Source organism: Camelus dromedarius, chromosome 13 (genome assembly GCF_036321535.1).
Source record: "Camelus dromedarius isolate mCamDro1 chromosome 13, mCamDro1.pat, whole genome shotgun sequence".
In the NCBI taxonomy this organism is placed as follows: domain Eukaryota; kingdom Metazoa; phylum Chordata; class Mammalia; order Artiodactyla; family Camelidae; genus Camelus; species Camelus dromedarius.
The window spans coordinates 380,747-387,298 of NC_087448.1; positions in this window are offsets into that span (position 1 = coordinate 380,747).

The window sequence follows — 6,552 nt, forward strand, 5'->3', positions numbered from 1 at the left end:
TAAGCATGGAAACAGTACTATTCACTCACAGACGCCATCTGAGTTGTGTCCAGCGTCCACTGCATGTACTAGACCCGGTTCCACACACGTGCGAAGGACGGACAGACAAAGCAGCCAGGTGTCCTGGTGGAGCGAGCGCTCCTGCGTGCATAGCACACACAGCAGCGGAGGGCAAGGCAGAGTGCATTCAAGGCAGCGCTGCCAGGACTTAGCGAAAGGCCGGGAGAGGGCTGAGCGGAGAACGGAGAGTTTCTGTCACTGAGAGGTGGCGTCTGCCACCCCTGAGGTGTGAGGTGGTACCAATGGGCAAGCCAGGTGAGCAGGAGGCCAGCCAGCCAGACGGCTCATGGGGATCAGGGACCTTACAGACGATTGACTCGAAGTGACGTCAGGGCCACGGGGGAGCCTGCTTTAGAGGGGTCCCCGAGAGTGGGCTGTGGAATCACAGGATGGAGGCCCCTCCCATCCCAGCCCTGAGCACAGACACTGCTCCAAACAGCTGCTGGGATGGGCATGGGGGTGGGCACCGCCTTGGGGCCCTAGAGGAGCCCAGCTCTGGTGGGAAAGCAGACACGGAGACAGGCCAGTTCCAAGGTGACCCCGTGTGCATCATACTCACCTTGTGAACAGGCAGGAGGGGCTTCACTGTGACCTGGGCCATCATGAAGGCTCCAGAAAGAAGCAGGTGTTGGATGACCAGGAGGCAGCTGGCTTGACACTTGGGTGGCAGTCAGGTGGTTAGTTATTACGGGGCAGAGCTCCAGGAACCAGGAGACTGGCCAGGTGTTGATTTGATGGGGAGGGGATACAGGGGCTGCCCGAGGACCCCTCCTGCGAGTCTTGCCCAAGAACATCCAGGAAAGACATTCTGGCTTGGAGGAGTTCAGAAGATGAAAGTCATAGGATTGTAGGTGTTTACAGTTAGACGGGACCTTGAAAGGCTATCAGCACCACAGCTGTGCATCAAGTTACCCTGGAACTTAGCGGCTTAAATAAGAGCATTTATTTTGCTGGTGAAGTTGGAATTTGGGCAAGGCCTGGAGTGGACACCCTGCCCTGCTCCACTCAGCCTTCAGCTGGGGTGGCTCACACACGTGTGTGTGGTACAAGGTCCAGGGCTCGGGACCTGGGAACAGCACCGTCTGCGGTGACAGGGGCTTACTAAGCTCAGGACCCTGAGGTGGAGGTGAGCCTGGACTACTCAGGTGGCCCTAAACATTGCCACAAGGGTCCTTACAAGGGGGGAGAGGGGTCAGAACAGGATGGAGCAGCTGCCCCGGGCGGGAGGGGACCTGGGGCCACAAGCCTGGGGGGGCAGGTGGCTTCCAGACCTGGAAGAGGCAGGGAGGCAGGTTCTCCCTTAGACACCCTTCCCACGCCTTGACTGTAGCCTGGTGAACCCCATTTTGGACACCTGGCTCCAGAGTCATACGGGAATAAGTGGTGGTGTTTAAGTCATGATACACCGTGGGGTTCGAGGGCTCTGACAAGGAGGACTTCCGGCGGGAGGAAGAAAGGTGAAGGAACCAGAAGACGTCACCCTGAATGTACCTCTATCACGTAAAAATTATTTTGAGCTGAAGGCAGTTAAGAAGAAAAAGCTCCCCCTTTCTGCCTAAAAACGGAAAATCCTCCTTTGACTAGAGACAGACCTTCCCCGCCCCAGGGAGGTGCCAGCAGCCTCTGCGGACCTCACCCTTTACTTTCGTCCCGTGTACGCCCCTTCCCGCCGGTGGCCGCCCTTCGGGGCCAAGTCGGCTTTCCTGGGTCCCGCCCCGGCTCTGGGAGGCCTCTGTCCTCCGCTGAGACGCTGCCCACGCTGTGTGATCTGTGATGTGCACTGCACGTTAATGAACCGTGTCTCGTTCCTCTGTCTCCTGTACGGGGGCCTCAGCCCAGAGCTCAGGGAGCAGAGGGGACGTCTCCTCCTCCCCCCAAGGCGAGGTAAACTTTGGGCACGGAGGAACAGGACAGGTGAGAAACATGGTCGGTGGGGCAGCACCAGCCCAGCCCCCGAAAACTCGTCGTCTCCCCCAACACCATCCCCGGGAGGGTAAGAAGTAAATCCAGAAGCGGCTGGTGGTCGTGGAGATGCCTGTTTGCCTGTCTGCCCAAAATGGAGAGTAATTCCTAACATTTTCTGACAGGAGGTGAGTCTGATTTGGTTGGTCGCTTTGAAAACAAGGCCTGGCCCTGCCAGCCGGGGCACCTGTGTGTGTCGGGGAGAAGGCACACGGCGTTCGAGTGTTCTGTCCACGCTGCCCTGCAGCTGGGGACCCGGCAGGGTCGGCGGGGGAAGCTCAGGAGGGTCACAGGGCAGGGAGCCACGTGAGTCGTGATCAGCTCATGACCACTCCCCTCCCCTGCTCCCCCGGCCAGAGGAGGACTGAGGACCAGGAGGCTAGTCCACGGGACCAGAGCAGACCTAGGTCTCCTCCAAGGCCTGCGTGTCGAGCTGTGGGGACAGAGATCGTCAGAGTCCCCCAGGAACCCCCACCCCTCCAGGAGCCCAAGCAGTGCAGCCACAGCGTGGGGGTCACTGCTCTCCAGCTGAGGATGCCGACGGACAACTTGTACATCCACACGGGCCTGAGGACGCCTGCAGCAGCTGAACTCTGCAGGGAGCGACTGTCTGGATCAGGGTATTTTTAAACATAATTTAATCTAGCTCTTGCAAAGGCAGTTACGAAGGGATGAGGAAATCTGTCTTCTACCGGTCTGAGGACAATCAGAGGGTCTGGACCAATTATTACCGACATTAAGAAGCTAATTTATTAAAACAGTGATGATAAATGCCTGTTGTCTTCCCTGATACCAAGCTCCTTCCTGCTTCTTGTAAACTGTTTGAAGATCCTAAGACCTGTCACGCTGGCAGCGGGTAGGGGGCTCATCGGGCCGTCGGTCCTCATCGCCTGCCCCTGGTGTCCCCACCACGCTCAGGTGGCCTTCTGTGGCCGGCACACATCTGCCTCCTCCCCGCCTGCTGAGTGGGCCAGGGCCTGGAGCTGCAGCAGCAGAGTCTGGCCTGGGCACTGGCCCACCGCCCTCTTCCTTCAGTCACCACCTCTCAGCACCAGGCTTCGGCTCTGGAGAAACCACCAGTGGGCAGAATCACGGACTCCTGCCCGTCCACCCCTCCCCGCCCTGGCCTCCCTCCTCCAAGGATGAATGTCACAGGCTCCAGCTTGCACAGGGGAGAGGATGAAGAGTGTAGAATTTAGCTTCTTAAATTATGATCAGGGTGATTTAAAAATACATGACCCAGCAACCCAAGAAGGGAGTGTGGGCCCTGGGTGCTGTGCCAGCAGGAGGGCCCCTGCTGCCCGCGGCGGGACAGAGAGTGCCAGGGAACCAGCCCCGGGGCCGGACGAAGGCGGGTGTGAAGGAGGGTGGCAGGGCCACCCCGGCCCTCACTCAGTCCTGCGAGGAAACCAAGCTCATCCTGGCACCCTGCCTTTTGTTCCCTGCTTGGAGCCGCGTGGAGCTCTTGGGGGCACCCAGAAAAGCCTTGTTGATGGAGACGGAATGAGCGTGGTCCCCACACCCTGATCAGCACCTGCTCCTGCCAGGTCGGTGCCCCTGCCGCCCAGCCCCCTGGGGGAGATTGTGGAGGAGGACCCGTCCCCTCCTCCTGTTTGTTTGAGCAGAGAGTGGGCACCAGGCCCCTGAAACCAGGACCAGCTCTAAAAAGAGAGGGGTTAAAAGACCTTGGGAGTCAGCAGGAAGCCTGTTCGTCAGCACAGGCCTGGTGGGTTCCAGGTCCACAGCCCTCGGCCGCTGTGCAAGCAGGGAGCACGAGTGACAGCCTGGTGTGGGCCCCGGGGGGCCAGGGCAGTGCAGACGCAAAAACACGACTCGCCTGTAAACAGATAGCCCTGAGGTGCACTGGGGATGAATAATGCAGACCAGGCCGGGAGATGCAGGGCCCCGCCTGCCTGTGCCCGGCGAGGCGGCGGGGCCAGATGGGAGATGTTCTCTGAGACACCAGTGTTTGCAACCACAAATGCTCTGGGGGCTTCCCTGGAAGATCATGCAGCCACCGTCTCCGGCCCCTCGGACGAGCCCTTGCAGGGAGGCTCTCCTCCCAAGGCTCAGTCTCCGTGCCCGCAGGAAGCGGGGTCCCAGCCCTGACTCCCTGTAAGGGCTCCTCCCGGCCCTGGGGGTGCAGCCCCGCCACCTCCTGTGACGTGCAGGCGACATGCAGGCCTGGCCTCTGCGCCCACGGCCCACACCCAGTACTGACACCCCACGGCCCCCAGCCCACGGGGCTGGGCAAGGAGCCGGGGCAGGTGCCCTGGCCTGGGCCACCTGTGCCGTCACACCCCAAGGCCCCGGTCTCGGTGAACCCCATCCCCTCGGCCCTCCATCCCGCCCGTAAGAAGGACAAACCGGAAAACACTGTTCCGCTGCCACTGGGGGACCGAGGTCTGGTTTGTACAGAACCGCATCAAGGCTTATTCGTGTTAAATCGTCTGGGTGGTACCCAAGAGCCTGTCTCGTACGATTTCTAAACTTATTTTCAAACGGAAGCTTCCCTTTCCAACTGGTCTTCTGCGAGCTGACAAAATGTCGGTAACCTGTTCGTTTTATTTCCAGTCGGGGTCCTGGGCCTCCACCATGGGCTGTGACAAGGACCCAACCGCCCACTGGGCTGTGTTGAGGGGTCCCCGGGACACCTGGGATCCCACGCCTCACTGCCCACCTGTCTGTGGGAATGACCCTCCTTGCACATCTGAACGCTCGCTGCAGGGCCTGGGCCCATCCAGCTCTGTGAAGACCAAACACGGGGACACCCAGCTGGCTGTGAGGACCTAACAGTGAGCCCAGTAGAAGGGTCACTGAGACGTGCTGGGCGTGTGACCGAGTCCAAGGGATCAGCAGGAGCAGTCCCTCAGTCACCCTGGCTGGGCCCCTGAGAGCACACGGCTGGCCCACACTGTCCCCAAGAGCCACCAAGGGAGGATGACACAGACTTTGGTCCAGGACTGGACTGTGTTCTGCCAGGCATCGCCAGACAGCCTGGAACAACCCCTCCACCCCGACCCCGGGGCTCACAGCCCTATCCCTTTGCTGAGATTGTCTGTTTCTACTTCCTTCAGGTGCTGGGTGATCACTCGCTGGGGCCATCGGTGACCCCACTGGCCGTGGCTGCATGCTGACTTTGTTGACAGGTTTGCTCAGTCCAGCTGGGGGTGGGGGCTCCTGGCTGATGGGTGACCTTCACAGTGTCCTGGACATTTGGGGGTCATGTTACAGACCCTGGGCTCCCTGGCGCCCGGGGCAGTGGGGGCAGCGCCGGTTACTGCAGGTGACCTCTGCTGTGCTGGTGGGGGGTCGGGGGCCATTACTGTTGCTGGGGGTGGTCATTCCCGCCAGGCGGGCAGAGCAGGAGGAAGCCCGAGTTCCCACGGGGCCCCTTGGCACAGCCCAGTGGGGGTCGTGGCCTCATCAAAGCGCAGTCCCCGCTGCGCCTTGCTTTCCATCTCCCAGCCCCCCTCCACTGCCCCTCGGCACAGAGAGCAGCCTCTCCTGGGGCCCTGTGTGCTTTCTCTGGCACTGCGCCCGTGGTCCTGGGCCCCTGCCCTCTCCACCATCAGAGCCTCAGCTAGCTCCAGGCCAGGGGTGGGGGGTGGGGGTGGGATAGTTCGCCAGCACCATCATGCCCACAACCAAAATCCACTCAGATTGTTTTCAAATCTGAAGGTGATTGGAGCTCGAGGCTCCCAGACGCCAGTCTGCCCTGCGCTGTCTCACCAAGATGCTTCTCGGGGGCGGGGGGCGGGGGGGACTACACCCACCAGGGGGCGTCCTTACCTTGGGGAATTGCGAGACTGAAGACCAAAGCCCTGTGCACAGGGGCCCCACCATCCACGGTGCCTCAGGTGTCTGTCACCGCAGGCTCCACCCCTCCAGGTGTCCCATCTAATCGAAGGCCCTGTTACCCACCCAAGGGCTGGAGTAGGGCCTTGCTCGTGGACAGCGGGGCCTGGGGACGAGGGGGGTTTCACCTGCCCCACCACTCAGGCCCGGCGCCGGGCGGGTCTCTGAGTCCGGGGCACAGCGGGCGGTGCAGGCAGCAGGACCAGCCGAGGACACAGCATCTGACGGGACCCTTGGTGCCCAAGGATTCTGTTACTGCAGAGCAACTACGACGTTCCTGGGTTTTGTCAGTTATTGGGTTGGCCAGAATCAGCCCAGAAGCCCCAGGGAGCGGCCGAGGAAGGCCTCCTGTGGGCAGCTCTGTCTCTGTCTGCCGAGGGCCGAGGGCACACCCACCCAACGAGGCAGCTTAAATCACTCTGCTCAGGGCCATGGGGACCTAGTGCAGACTAAGTGGGCTTAGGAAAATCAGAGGTGGTCTTTCTTGCACCAGAATGTAGTGAAGTGGGATTTCTAGCCATTGGGTGATCAACTTGTCCCATCCTGGGACAAAAAGCCAGTCCTGCCAACAGCCCAGCCTCCCTCACCCTGCAGATCCCCCGTCTTGGGCCTCCCAGGAGACATACAGGGGCAGTTTCAGGTCACAGACGAAAAACACTGGACACTCCGCAA